The sequence below is a fragment of the Felis catus genome, chromosome X, assembly GCF_018350175.1.
Source record: "Felis catus isolate Fca126 chromosome X, F.catus_Fca126_mat1.0, whole genome shotgun sequence".
Classification (NCBI taxonomy): Eukaryota; Metazoa; Chordata; class Mammalia; order Carnivora; family Felidae; genus Felis; species Felis catus.
In genome coordinates this window covers 70,693,567-70,708,663 of record NC_058386.1, presented here as the reverse complement: position 1 = coordinate 70,708,663, position 15,097 = coordinate 70,693,567, and the positions used below count along the sequence as shown (strand labels likewise).

The 15,097-nt window shown below is 37.7% G+C and overlaps 1 protein-coding gene across 1 annotated transcript in view; it reads left to right on the top strand.

Annotated features, from left to right (window-relative positions):
- Nucleotides 1–15,097, top strand: part of POF1B (POF1B actin binding protein) — a 121,175-nt gene that overhangs the window by 70,710 nt on the left and 35,368 nt on the right. The gene's annotated exons all lie outside the window — the stretch shown is intronic.

Sequence of the window (15,097 nt, the reverse complement as noted above, 5' to 3'; positions counted from 1 at the left end):
TGAAAAAGAAAACCAAAGCAGGAGAGGAGACATCACAATCCCAGACTTCAAGCTATACTATCAAAGCTATAATCATCAAGACAGTATGGTACTGGCACAAGAACAGACACTCAGATCAATGGAACAGAATAAAGAACCCAGAAATGGACCCAGAAATGTATAGCCAAGTAATCTATGACAAAGCAGGAAAGAATATTCAATGGAATAAAGACAGTGTCTTCAGCAAGTGGTGCTGGGAAAACTGGACAGCGATATGCAGAAGTATGAACCTGGACCACTCTCTTACACTATACACAAAAATAAACTCAAAATGGGTGAAAGACCTAAATTTAAGACAGGAAGCCATCAAAATCCTCGAGGAGAAAGGAGGCACAAACGTCTTTGATCTTGCCTGCAGCAACTTCTTACTGAACACGTCTCTAGAGGCAAGGGAAACAAAAGCAAAAATGAACTCCTGGGACCTCATCAAAATAAAAAGCTTCTGCATAGCGAAAGAAACAATCAGTAAAACTAAAGGCAACTGACAGAATGGAGAAGATATTTGCAAATGACATATCAGATAAAGGGTTAGTATCCAAAATCTATAAAGAACTTATCAAACTCAACATCCAAAAAACAAATAATCCAGTGAAGAAATGGGCAAAAGACATGAATAGACACTTCTCCAAGGAAGACATCAGATGACCAACCAACACATGAAACAATGCTCAACATCACTCATCACCAGGGAAATACAAGTCAAAACCACAATGAGATACCACATGATACCTGTCAGAGTGGCTAACAGTAACAACTCAGGCAACATCAGATATTGGCGAGGATGCAGAGAAAGAGGATCTCTTTTGCATTGTTGGTGGCAAAGCACACTGGTGCAGCCACTCTGGAAAACTATATGGAGGTTCCTCAAAAAACTAAAAATAAAAGTACCCTACGACCCAGCAATTGCACTACTAGGCATTTATCCACGGGATACAGGTGTGCTGTTTCGAAGGGACACATGCACCCCCATGTTTATAGCAGCACTATCAACAATAGCCAAAGTATGGAAAGAGCCCAAATGTCCATCAATGGATGAATGGATAAAGAAGAAGTGGTATATATATATATACAATGGAGTATTACTCTGCAATCAAAAAGAATGAAATCTTGCCATTTGTAAGTATGTGGATGGAACTGGAGGGTATTATGCTAAGTGCAACTGGTCAGTCAGAGAAAGACAAAAATCACATGACTCCACTTATATGAGGACTCTAAGAGGCAAACAGATGAACATAATGGAAGGGAAATGAAAATAATATACAAACAGGGAGGGGTACAGAGCATAAGAGACTCATAAATATGGAGAACAAATGGAGGGTTACTGGAGGGGTTGTGGGAGGGGGGATGGGCTAAATGGGTTCCGGGCATTAAGGAATCTACTCCTGAAATCATTGTTTCACTATATGCTAACTAATTTGGATGTAATTTTTAAAAATAAAAAAATTAAATTAAATTAAAAAAAAAGAAAATCAAATGAAATTATCTTTTTAAGAGTTGTATAAGATATTGATCACATCCTAAGGCTTTCCTAAATCATTAATCTTACTTCATATGGCAAATTAATATACAGTTTTGATATTTCCTTGATGAGCGTATTTTTTCATTGTGAAATGTGAGACCAAAATTAAATATAATGACTTAAAAGGATTTCATCAATGTCCAAGATAGTAGAAAAATAATTTTCAGAGTCCTGCTTACCATATATTTTGATAAGTAGTGCAATATATGTATTCTAAGTCTTTTTGTAACTGTAAAATATTTCAAAATATAAAAAAATACTGAATATAGTATAATGAACAATTACATGCCCACTCATGATTAAAGTGTACTTATATCAAAAAAAAAGAAGAAGAATTGTGATGTCTCCAGCTTTGTTTTTGTTTTTCAAGATTGCTTTGGCTGTTTCAGATCTTTTGTGTTTCCATACAAATTTGAGGATTGTTTTTCTAGGTATGTGAAAAATGCTGGTGGTGTTTTTTATAGGAATTGCATTAAATGTGCAGATTGCTTTGGGTGGTAAGGACATTTTAACGATATTTGTTCTTCCCATCCATGAGCATGGAATGACTTTACATTTTTTTGTGTTCTCTTCAATTTCTGTCATCAGTATTTGATAATTTTCAGAGTACATGTATTTCACTTCTTTGGTTATGTTTATTCCTAGGTATCTTATGGTTTTTGATGTAATTGTAAGTGGGATTGATTCCTTGGTTTCTCTTTCTGCTGCTTCATTACTGGTGTATATAAATGCAACAGATTTCCGTATGTTGCTTTTTTGTGCTGTGAATTTACTGAATTCTTGTATCAGCTCTAGGAGTTTTTGGTGGAGTTTTTGGGTTTTCTATCCATAGCATCATGTCATCTGCAAATAGTGAAACTTCTTCCTTGCCAACTTGTATGCCATCTATTTGTTTTTCTTGTCTGATTGCTGTGGCTAGGACTTCCAGTATTATGTAAAACAATGGCAGTGTGAGTAGACATCCCTGCCTTTTTTGTGACCTTAGGGAAAAATGCTTTCAGGTTTTTTTCCCATTGAGGATGATGTCAGCTGTGGATTTTTCATATATGCCCTTTACGATGTTGAGGTATGTTCCCTCTAAATTTATTTTGTTGAAGATTTTTATCATGAGTCGTTGTTGTAGTTCATCAAATCCTTTTTTTGAATTTATTGAAATGATCATACATTTCTTATCCTTTCTTTTATTAATGTGGTGCATCACTTTGATTCTTTTGTGAATATTTAATGACCCTTGCAGCCTAGAAATAAATCCCACTTGAACATGATGAATGAATTTGTTAATGTATTGTTGGATTTGGTTTGTTAGTGTTTTATTGAGAATTTTTGTGTTCATGTTCATCAGGGATATTTCCCTGTAATTCTCTTTTTTAGTGGAGTTTTTATCTAGTTTTTGGTATCAGGGTAATGCTGGCCTCATAGAATGAATTTGTGAGTTTTCTTTCCTTTTCTATATTTTGTGATAATTTGAAAATAATAGGTATTAGGTCTTCTTTAAATGTTTGGTAGAATTTGCCTGTGAAGTCATATGACACAGGTCTTTTTGGGGACTTTTTGATTACAGATTCAATTTCTTTGCTGGTTATTGCTCTGTTCAAGTTTTCTATTTCTTCCTGTTCCTGTTTTGGAATTTATATGTTTTTAGAAATTTATCCATTTATTCTAGGTTGTCCAATTAGTTGGCATATAATTTTTCATAATGTTCTCTTATATTTGCTTGTGTTTCTGTCATGTTGGGTATTAATTCTTCTATCTCACTTCTGATTTCATTTATTAGGGTGCATTATCTTTTCTAGTTGATAACTCTCACTAGAGATTTATCAATTTTATTAAGTTTTTCAAAGAACCATCTCCTGGTTTCATTGATCTGTTCTATTGTTTTTATTTGTTTCTATATCATTGATTTCTGTTGTACTCTTTATTAACCCCTTCCTTTTCCTGTGTTTGGGTTTTGTCTCTTCTTCTTTTTCTTGCTCCTTTAGGTATAAGGTTATGTTGTTTATTTAATATTTTTCTTCCTTCTTGAGGTAGGCCTATATAGCTATATATTTCCCTCTTTGGACTGCTTTTGCTGGATCCCAAAGGTTTTAGACTGTTGTGTTTTCATTTTCATTTGGTTCCATATATTTTTTATTTCTTCTTTGATTTCCTGTTTAACCAATTCATTGTTTAGTAGCATGCTTTTTAAGCTCGATGTATTTGTGGCCTTTCCAAGTTTTTTCTTGTGAATGACTTCTAGTTTCATAGTGTTGTGGTCACAAAAGGTGCATGGTATGATATCAATCTTTGTGTATTTGTTGAGGCCTGTTTTGTAACCTAGTATTTGATCTATTCTGAGAATGTTCCACATGCTCTTGAAAACAATGTGTATTCTCCTGTTTTATGATGAAATGTTCTGAATATATTGGTTAAGTCCATGTGGTCTTGTGTGTCATTCAAGGCCATTGTTTTCTTGTTGATTTTCTGTTTGGATGATCTGTCCATTTATGTAAGCGAGGCATTAAAGTCCCCTACTATTATTATATTATTATCCATTAATTCTTTTATGTTTGTTATTAAATATTTTATGTATTTGGGTGCTCCCATGTTGGATGCATAAATATTTACAATTGTTATATCTTCTTGTTGGATTATTGCCTTTATGATTATATAATGCCCTTCTTTGTCTCTTGTTACAGTCTTTGCTTCTAAGTCCAGTCTGTCTGATACAAGTACTGTTACTCTAGCTTTAGACATCCATTTGTGTGATAAATGTTTCTCCATCCTCTCACTTTCAATCTGCAAGTGTTTTTAGGTCTAAAGTGAGTCTCTTCTAAGCACTATATAGGTGACCCTTTTTTTTATTATTAATTCTGACATGCTATGTCTTTGGATTGGAGCATTTAGTCCATTTATATTCAAAATAATTATTAATTTAAATGTATTTGTTGCCATTTTACTTTGTCGTTGTCTGGAGATATTTTCTGATCTTTTCTTGTATTTGTCACTGTTGGCCTCTCCTTTGTATCAAAGAGTCCCTTTGAATATTTCATGCATGGCTAGTTTTGTGGTCATGAATTCCTTTAGTTTTTGTTTTTTGGGAAACGATCTCTTTCTATTCTGCATGTTAGCCTTGCTGGATGGAGTATTCTTGACTGAAGATTTTTCCCAATTAGCACTTTGAATATATCATGCCACTCCCTTCTGGCTTGCCAAGTTTCTGTTGAGAAATCTCCAGCTAGCCTTATGAGTCTTCCATTGTAAGTTAAGGACTTCTCTTGCCTTGCCACTTTTATGATTTTTTTTTCTTTTTCACTATATTTTGCAAATTTAATTATAATATGTCTTAGTGTTGGCCTGCTTTTGTTGGTTTTGATGAGACTTATCTGTGCCTCCTGGATCTGGATGTCTGTTTCCTTCCCTAGATTAAGGAAGTTTTCATCTATTTCTTCAAATAAATTTTATGTCCCCCTTTCTCTCTCTTCTTCATCTGGGACTTCTATAATATGAATGTTATTACATTTGATATAGTCATTCAGATCCTTAAATCTATTCTCATATTCCATGAATTCTTCTCTCTTTTGTTAAGCCTCATTATTTTCCATTATTTTGTCTTCAGGGTCACTAATTCATTCTTCTGCTTCTTCTAGTCTGCTGTTCATTGCATCAAGCTTGTTTCCAATCTCATTTATTGCATTATTCATCTCTGATTGCTTCATTGTTAACTATTTTATCTGTGTTTGAGGGTCTCCCTGATGTCTTCTATTCTTCTCTCAAGCCCAGTGGGTATCCTTATGATTGTTGCTTTAAATTCTCCATCAAACAGATTACTTATATCTGTTTTGCTTACATCTTTGGTAGTGGCCTTATCTTGTTCTTTCATTTGGGACAGATTCTTCTGTCAGCATTTTGTGTAAGTCTCTGCCTTCTTTTCTGTGTAGGAAAATCCAGTTATGCATACTGATACTAAAAGTAATAGCTTTATGAAGAAGAGGTCATGTAGTGCTCAGGGCCTGGCACTTCAGGGAGTGTCTCAGGTGTGTACTGTGTGCACTCTACTGTGGTGTTTTCACTGCTCTATCGTTCAAGCGAGTTATCTGCAGATGTTCTCCTTGCCTACTGTGGACAGGTTTTTGTCCCTGGCCTGAGTATGGTGAGTTTTAGCTAGGTGTGCTCTGGTGTGCTTGTGAAATGAGACCTGACACCAACTCCACCAGAGCCATGGCCCTGCAGAACTCTCTGGTCAGGAGATGTGGTGTCAGCAAGGGTTTGTGCTGGTCTTCTTGAGGAGGGGCCGCCATGCTGGTATTAAGCTAATTTTGACTTAAAAGGACAGTCTCCCTGGGGTGCAGGGATTGGGCTTGGTATAAGAATGTTTGGCAGCCTCTGTCCCTGCTGAGCTGCTTACTACAAGTGGCACTGTGTTTTTGCTGAGTAGCAGGGTGGGAAGTGGTGCCAGCCAGCTCCTTTCTTCTCAGAGAGGTGTCTCTGTGAAAGCTGACTTCAGTTTGCTCTGAGAAGAGTGAATAATCTCCCCACTGTTTGCCTCAAGCATGCTTCAGATTTTTGTTGCCATGCCATCTGCTCCCATGTTGTTTGCCTGCCTTCTCTCTGTGAGCAGGGTAGTGCCTTCAGGACTCTATCCCAGCCAAGCCTGCTACCCTTTAAAATTCTAGGCTTTAAGCCCTGTTGACTGCAAGTTCTGACTAAATTTTTCCCCTCTCGTTTTCCAAGCCAGTGGCTTTGTGGAAACATTCTCCGTCAGAGTTTCCTTCTGTGCTTCTCTCTCTTCCTCTCTTTCTCTATCTCTCTCTGTCTCTTCTCTGTGACCCTTGTTTTCCTCCCAAAGTACCTAGGATCTATTTCTTCCCTAAACCACATATCTGCACTTCCTACCTTCTTTGATGTGGCCTGTTCTCCCCCCTCCTTTTTTTTTTTAACATTTCTTTTTTTTTCTTTTAATATTTATTTTTGAGAGAGAGACATAGAGAACAAGCAGGGGAGGGGAAGAGAGAGAGACACAGAATCTGAAGCAGTCTCAAGGCTCCGAGCCATCAGCACAGAACCTGACATGGGGCTTGAACTCACAAACCATGAGATCGTGACCTGAGCCAAAGTTGGATGCTTAACTGACTGAGCCACCCAGGTTCACCTCTTCTCTATGTTTAATTGTGGAGTTTGTTTTATCACTCTTCAGGTCAATTTCTGGGGTATTTAGTATGATTTTATAGTTATCTAGCTGTGTTTGTGGGAAGAGGGGAACCTAAGGTCCTCCTACTCTGAAGCCATATTGTTCTTTCTCCTGCTCCTGTTTTTTTCTGCCCATTGTAATTCCAACTATCACTCCCCAAGGCTGGATGGAGGTGTAATTCACATTGGTCTCTCCAACTCTCTGCTCTTATCTCTTTGTTTCCACTCTCTTTCTTTCTTTCCCTCTTCTTTTGTCCCCACTTAATCTCCTTTCTCCATGTTACAATTTAGCAATGAGTGGATGCAGGGTCAGAATTAAAGAAGATTGTCTCATGAAACCATTCTGGTTACTTTAAAAAAATGCAGTATTAAGTCCTGTTGATTGTTAACTGCTCTATTTCTGTTTTGTTTTCTTATCTGTAGAAAGAAATGATTAGGGACATGTGTACTAGGTTGGCTTGGGCAGTGGAATTTTTAGCATAAAGATCCATTAATAACTGTGATTATTTCAGTTAATAGTAATGGAATATGACTAAAGTATTGACTCATATTTTTAACTTGTAACTCCCAGTATATGCATGCAGTTTCTTTAGTAAAACATTTAAAAAGTACAGAATATTTTATTTATTTATTTTACTAGGGCTTCCCCACAATTTCTATTTTGGGCAATATAGGAAATGCCACATACATACATACAGATGATCGCAAATATGTAGTCTTGCCTTGGGTAAATTTAACCTTCAGTTTTCTTCCTCCACATTAGCATATATATTTTTATAAATATATGCAAGAGGTTTTGCACAGTAAGAGACCTTCTTATCTCTGCAAGCAATATATTACCATAAGCAGTTACTTAGAAGGTAAAGGTAAGAGATAATGTCCTAACGTCTCTAATATATTTTTCTTTTATATCAAAGATATGTCACTCATATACCTCCGATTTTATACAAGCATCTTTAAAATATACAAGCACTTTTAAAATATTCTGCCTTGTTGTCAGAACATGTGTAGTGTGTTTTTGTTTGAGAAGTACATTCACCATATATTTTGTGCCGAATTCTTCAGTGAAGCACAGATAAAACAAGTAGTCAGAAATAAAGACCTGTCTGTTGCCACTGACACTGAAACTGTATCCTTTTCCACTTTCATCACTCCCCAAAGAAGCAAATGCCAGACTGGTATAATCACTAAGAATTCTTTTGTGGTATTTGCCTACCTAACATGGCTTCACAAAGGGTCTTCTAACCTGGTGCTCAAATCCTCATTTTGATGTTGGAAGTTATATCATCCCACTAGAATTTTGGTCATGTTGCTTAAAGCTCTGTCTCTATGTAAATATCCAGGTATGTGTAAGGTTTTGTCACTGCCATATATACTGTAGTGTAGATTGAATGAATTTATATTGCAAGTTTTGATTTTGATGAAAGGGTATGGAATAACTTGAAGACCCTATACAGAGAGGTTGGACTCAGCACTGAAAGTGAATGATACAAGAGAAAATGTGGGTGGAGAGAGAGAACAACTATTATTGTTATTCATTCACTCAGGCAGGATTTATTACAAAGCACCAAGGACTTGTACATCTAGTCATAAACAGATTAGTGCTAGTGCATGGCAGTAACTGATTCTGTATATTCTTTTGGCTTGTTATTTTGATATTGTTCATTTTTTATTTAAATACAATTTATTGTCAAATTGTTTTTCATACAACACCCACTGCTCATCCCAAGTGCCCTCCTCCATGCCCAACATCCATTTTCCACTCTCCCCCACCCCCCATCAAACCTCAGTTTGTTCTCAGTTTTTAAGAGTCTCTTATGGTTTGCCTCCCTCCCTCTCTATAACTTTTTTCCCCTTCCCCTCCCCCATGATCTTCTGCTAAGGTTCCCAGGATCCACATATGAGTTAAAACATATGGTATCTGTCTTCCTCTGCCTGACTTATTTCACTTAGCATAATACATTCCAGCTCCATCCACGTTGCTGCAAATGGCCATATTTCATTCTTTCTCATTGCCACATAGTATTCCATTGTATATATAAAGCACATCCTCTTTATCCATTCATCAGCTGATGGACATTTAGGCTCTTTCCATAATTTGGCTATTGTTGAAAGTGCTGCTATAAACATTGGGGTACAAGTGCCCCTATGCATCAGCACTCCTGTATCCCTTGGATAAATTCCTAGCAGCCTATTGCTGGGTCATAGGGTAGTTCTATTTTTAATTTTTTGAGGAACCTCCACACTGTTTTCCAGAGCTGCTCCACCAGTTTGCATTCCCACCATCAGTGCAAGAGGGTTCCCATTTCTCCACATTCTTGCCAGCATCTATAGTCTCCTGATTTGTTCATTTTAGCCACTCTGACTGCCGTGAGGTGGTATCTGAGTGTGGTTTTGATTTGTATTTCCCTGATGAGGAGCGATGTTGAGCATCTTTTCATGTGCCTGTTGGCCATCTGGATGTCTTCTTTAGAGAAGTGTCTATTCATGTATTCTGCCCATTTCTTCACTGGATTATTTGCTTTTCAGGTGTGGAGTTTGGTGAGGTCTTTACAGATTTTGGATACTAGCTCTTTATCTGATATGTCATTTGCAAATATCTTTTCCCATTCTGTTGGTTGCCTTTTAGTTTTGTTGATTGTTTCCTTTGCAGTGCCGAAGTTTTTGTCTTGATGAGGTCCCAATAATTCAATTTTGCTTTTAATTCCCTTGCCTTTGGAGATGTGTTGTTTGAGAAATTGCTGCAGCTGCACTCAAAGAGATATTTTCCTGCTCTTGGCTCTAGGATTTTGATGGTTTCCTGTCTCACATTCAGGTCTTTCATCCATTTTGAGTTTATTTTTGTGAATGGTATAAGAAAGTAGTCTAGTTTCATTCTTCTGCATGTTGCTGTCCAGTTGTCCCAGCACCATTTGTTAAAGAGACAGTCTTTTTTTTTTCCATTGGATACTCTTTCTTGCTTTGTCAAAGATTAGTTGGCCATACTTTTGTGGGTCCAAATCTGAGTTCTCTTTTCTGTTCCATTGGTTTATGTGTCTGTTTTGTGTCAAACCATGTTGTCTTGATGATTACAGTTGATAGTAGAGGCTAAACTATGGGATTGTGATGCCTCCTGCTTTGGTTCTCTTCTTTGATAGTACTTTGGCTACACGAGCACTTTGTGGTTCCATACAAATTTTAGGGTTGTTTGATCTACTTTGAGAACAATGCTGGTGTAATTTTTATTGGGATTGTATTGAATGTGTAGACTGTTTTGGGTAGTATTGACATTTTAACAATATTTATTCCAATCCATGAGCACGGAATGTTTTTCCATTTCTTTGTCTCTTCTTCAATTTCCTTCATAAGCATTCTATAGTTTTCAGCATAAATATCCTTTAAATCTTTGGTTAGATTTATTCCTAGGTATTTTATGGTTCTTGGTGTAATTGTGAATGAGATCAGTTTCTTTATTTCTCTTTCTGTTGCTTCATTATTGGTGTATAAAAATGCAAACAATTTCTGTACATTAATTTTGTACCCTGTGACTTTGGTGAATTTATGTATCAATTATATCAGACTTTTGGTGGAGTCTGTCAGGTTTTCTAGGTAGTGTATCATGTCCTCTACAAAAAGTGAAAGTTTGATTTAATCTTTGCTGATGTTGATGCTTTTTTTACATTTAGTTGTCTGATTGCTGATACAATACAGTCCTATGCTGATACATAGGACTTACAGCACTATGTTACACATAGCGGACATCACAGAGAGTGGACATCCCTGTCATGTTCCTGATCCCAGGGGTAAAGTTCTCAGTTTTTCCCCATTGAGGATGATATTATCTGTGGGCTTTTCTATGATGTTTAAGTATGTTCCTTCTATTCTGACTTTCTTGAGGGTTTTCATCAAGAAATGATGCTGTATTTTGTCAAATGCTTTTTCTGCATCCATTGACAGGATCATGTGGTTTTTATATCTTCTTTTATTAATATGATGTATCAAATTGATTGATTTCCAAATATTGAACCAGTCCTGCAGCCCAGGAATTAGTCCCACTTGATCATGATGAATAATTCTCTTTATATGCTGTTGACTTCACTTTGCTAGTATCTTGTTGAGAATTTTTGCATCCATGTTCATCAGGGATATTGGCCTGTAGTTCTCTTTTTTTGCTGGGTGTCTGTCTGGTTTGGGAATCAAAGTACTGCTGGCTTCATAAAATGAGTCTGTAAGTTTTCCTTCCCTTTCTATTTTTTGGAACAGCTTGATAAAGATAGGTATTAACTCTGCTTTAAATGTCTGGTAGAATTCCCCAGTGAAGCCATCTGGGCCAGGACTCTTATTTGTTGAGAGATTTTTGGTGACTGATTCAATTTCTTCACTAATTATGGACCTGTTCAAATTTTCTATTTCCATATGATCCATTTGAGTTTTGGAAGTGGGTGGGTGCTTAGGAATTTGTCCATTTCTTCCAGGTTGTCCAGTTTGTTATCATATAATTTTTCATAGTATTCCTTGATAATTACTGTATTTCTGAGGAATTGGTTGTCATAATTCCATTTTCATTCGTGATTTTATCTATTTGGGTCCTCTCTCTTTTCTTTTTGAGAAACCTGGCTACAGGTTTATTAATTTTGTTTATTTTTTCAAAAAGCCAACTCTTAGTTTCACTGATCTGTTCTAGTGTGTTTTTGATTCTATATTGTTTATTTCTGCTATGTTCTTTATTATTTCTCTTCTGCTGGCTTTGGGGTGTCTTTCCTGTTCTGCTTTTCTTTCCTTTAGGTGTGCTGTTATATTTTGTATTTGGGATTTTTCTTGTTTCTTGAGATAGGCTTGGGTTGCAATGTATTTTCCTCTCAGGACTGCCTTCGCTGCATCCGAAAGCATTTAGATTGTTGTCTTTTCGTTTTAATTTGTTTGCATACATTTTCGAATTTCTTTTCTAATTGCCTGGTTGACCCATTTGTTCTTTAGTAGGGTGTTCTTTAACCTCCATGCCTTTGGAGGTTTTCCAGACCTTTTCCTGCAGTTGATTTCAAGTTTCATAGCATTGTGATCTGAAAGTGTTCATGGTATGATCTCAATTCTTTTATATTTATTGAGGGCCATTTGTGACCCAGTACATGATCTATCTTGGAGAATGTTCCATGTACACTCAAGAAGAAAGTATATTCTGCTGCTTTTGGATGTAGAGTTCTAAATATATCTGTCAAGTCCATCTGGTCCAATGTATCATTCAAAGCCATTGTTTCTTTACTGATTCTGTGTCTAGATGATCTGTCTATTGTTGTAAGTGGAGTATTAAAGTCCCCTGCAATTACCACATTCTTATCAATAAGATTGCTTATGTTTGTGATTAATTGTTTTAAATATTTGGGTGCCTTCGAATTTGGTGCATAGACATTTATAATTGTTAGCTTTTCCTGATGGATAGATCCTGTAATTATTACCTAGTGCCCTTCTTCATCTCTTGTTACCGACTTTAATTTAAAGTCTAGCTTGTCTGATATAAGTATGGCTACTCCAGCTTGCCTATGACTTTGAGTAGCATGATAGATAGTTCTCCATCCCCTCATTTTCAATCTGAAGGTGTCCTCAGGTCTAAAATGAGTCTCTTGTAGACAGAAAATAGATGGGTCTTCTTTTTATCCATACTGATATCCTATGTCTTTTGATTGGAGCATTTAGTCCATTTACATTCAGTGTTATTTTTGAAAGATATGGGTTTAGTCATTGTGATGTCCCTAGCTTTCATACTTGTAGTGATGTCTCTGGTACTTTGTGGTCTTTGCAACATTTCACTCACAGAATCCCCCTTAGGATCTCTTGTAGGACTGGTTTAGTGGCGATGAATTCCTTCAGTTTTTGTTTGTTTGGGAAAACCTTTATCTCTCCTATTCTGAATGACAGACCTTCTGGATAGAGAATTCTCGGCTGCATGGTTTTCCTGTTCATCACATTGAAGATTTTCTGCCATTCCTTTCTGGCATGCCAAGTTTCAGTAGTTAGATCTGCCACTACTCTTATGGGTTTACTTTTGTAAGTTAGAGTGTGTTTATCCCTAGCTGCTTTCAGAATTTTCTCTTTATCCTTGTATTTTTCCAGTTTCACTATGATATGTCATACAGAAGATCGAATCAAGTTATGTCTGAAGGGAGTTCTCTGTTCCTCTTGTATTTCACTGCCTTTTTCCTTCCCCAGATCAGGGAAGTTCTCACCTATGATTCATTCAAGTGCATTTTCAGACCCTTTCTCTCTCTTTTCTTCTTCTGGAATTCCTATGATACGGATATTGTTTCAGTTGATTGCATCACTTACTTCTCTAATTTTCCCCTCTTGATCCTGGATTTTTTAATCTCTCTTTTTCTCAGCTTCCTCTTTTTCCATAATTTTACCTTCTAATTCACCTGTTCTCCCCTCTGCCTCTTCAATCTGTGCTGTGGCCGCCTCCATTTTATTTTGCACCTCATTTATAGCATTTATTAATTCATTGTGACTGATTTTTAGTTCCTTAATCTTTGCAGTAATAGATTCTCTGCTGTCTTCTATGCCTTCTTCAAGCCCAGTGATTAATCTTATGACTATTATTCTAAATTCTTATTCAGTTATATTGCTTATATCTGTTTATATCAATTCTTTAGCTTTCAGTTCTTCCTGGATTTTCTTTTGCATGGAATTCTTCCATTTCATCATTTTGGCTACTTTTCTGTCCTTTTTGAGTTCTAAAAGCTTCTTATGTGCTTTGTACCTGTGAGCACTCTTATATTAAAGGGGGGTCATACACTGTTCAGGACCTGGCCCTTCAGTAGGTGTTTTTTTGGAGAGTGTTACTTGCTCTGTGTTGTCCCGACTTTGGTCATTTTATTTCTCTACTTGTAGTGATGTTTTGGACCCTCCACAAGATCTGCTTTGAGTTGTTATTTGAAGTAGCCCTGGAAAGGAAAACAAACAGAAAAACCAACAGGAAACAAAGACAGGCAAAAACACAGACAAATAAAACAAACAAACAGACAGACCAGACACACACACACATAAAACAAACAAACTAATCCAAAAGCAAAAAAGCAGAAACACCAGCTACAAGTAAAGAAAAAGGTGGAGGCAGTGCTGATGGAAGAGCATATACAAAGAGAAAAATGACAGGGGTGGGGACAAAGAGAAAATAAACATTGACTGGGCAGAGAGGCTAAATGGCCTTATCCAGAGAGAGAGAAAGAAAGAAAATAAAGAAGGAGGTGGGGGAAAAATAAAAGATAAAATTACCCAGACAGAGAAACTATGGCTTGATTATTCCAAAGAGAGGAAAGGAAAGTAGAGAAGGTGGTGTAGAACATGTATGAAGAGAATGGATTAAATATGTCTGCTTAAACAAACCAACAACCACAGTAACCAGCCTAGAGGAGGGAAGAGATAAGAAGGGAATATATATCTAAATAACAAGAATTGTCCGAGAATTAATCCAGGGTCTGCAGCAGCACTGGTCTGGATGATAGAGCCCTTTGGTTTCACAGCATCTGTCCTGCTCCAGCAGATATGCAGTGACCAGGCATGGAGGGCGTGGTTTGGTGTAGGCTGGTTCTGCCTCCACTATAGGCCCCAGACAGATCCCTGAGGTCTCCCCTTGGTGGTGCAGGGGTGGGGGTGGGGGGGAATGGTGATCCCCCAGCCTCTTCTCCATGGGGCTTGGTGGATTCCATTTGAGTCCTCCTCACTGTGCAGCAGGCGCAGATGGGGCGGGCCTTCTTGCTCCCCTGACTCCCCTGACCAGCGCTTGGCTAGGATTCAAAATCCCATTCTGTCTGCTCTGGCACTGAGGAAGTGCCTCTCTGTGCAGCATGATATGTGCTCCCAGCTGGCTTTGTCTGTGCCGCAGCACTTCAGGGAGGACCACTTTTTCCTGCTGCAGACTGTATTGCTGACATCCCCGCTGAACCCCGGGATGGCAGAGGCAGGCAGGCTTTGTCCTTTCCCACAGCACTCCAAGGAGGGGACTGGTTTCTTCTACTGTGTACTGCACCCCTGACCTACCACCGAACCCAGGGCTGGCTCCCCTCCTCCCCAGGTGTGTGAATGGGTCAGCTGGCCCCAGTCCAAAAAAGCCCCGCAGTTAGAGATGGTATCGCTCTCAGTCCCAGCCGAGGTTTATCTTTTGTCCAGATACAGTCGTATGTTTCCCCAGCAACTGTTTCCCTTCCCTTTGTCTCTCCACAAAAGGGGATCCCTCCCCTCTGTGCTTACATGGCCCATTTTATCTCCCCCAGTTCTCAATCACCTACCTATAGCCCATCAAGGATGTTCCAGTGACTCCTTTTTAGACTCAGTCTCTTTTCCTCCCAGACTCTTGGGGGTTCAAAGTCCTTTGGCTTCAGAACTTCTTTGAGAGATGTGGGA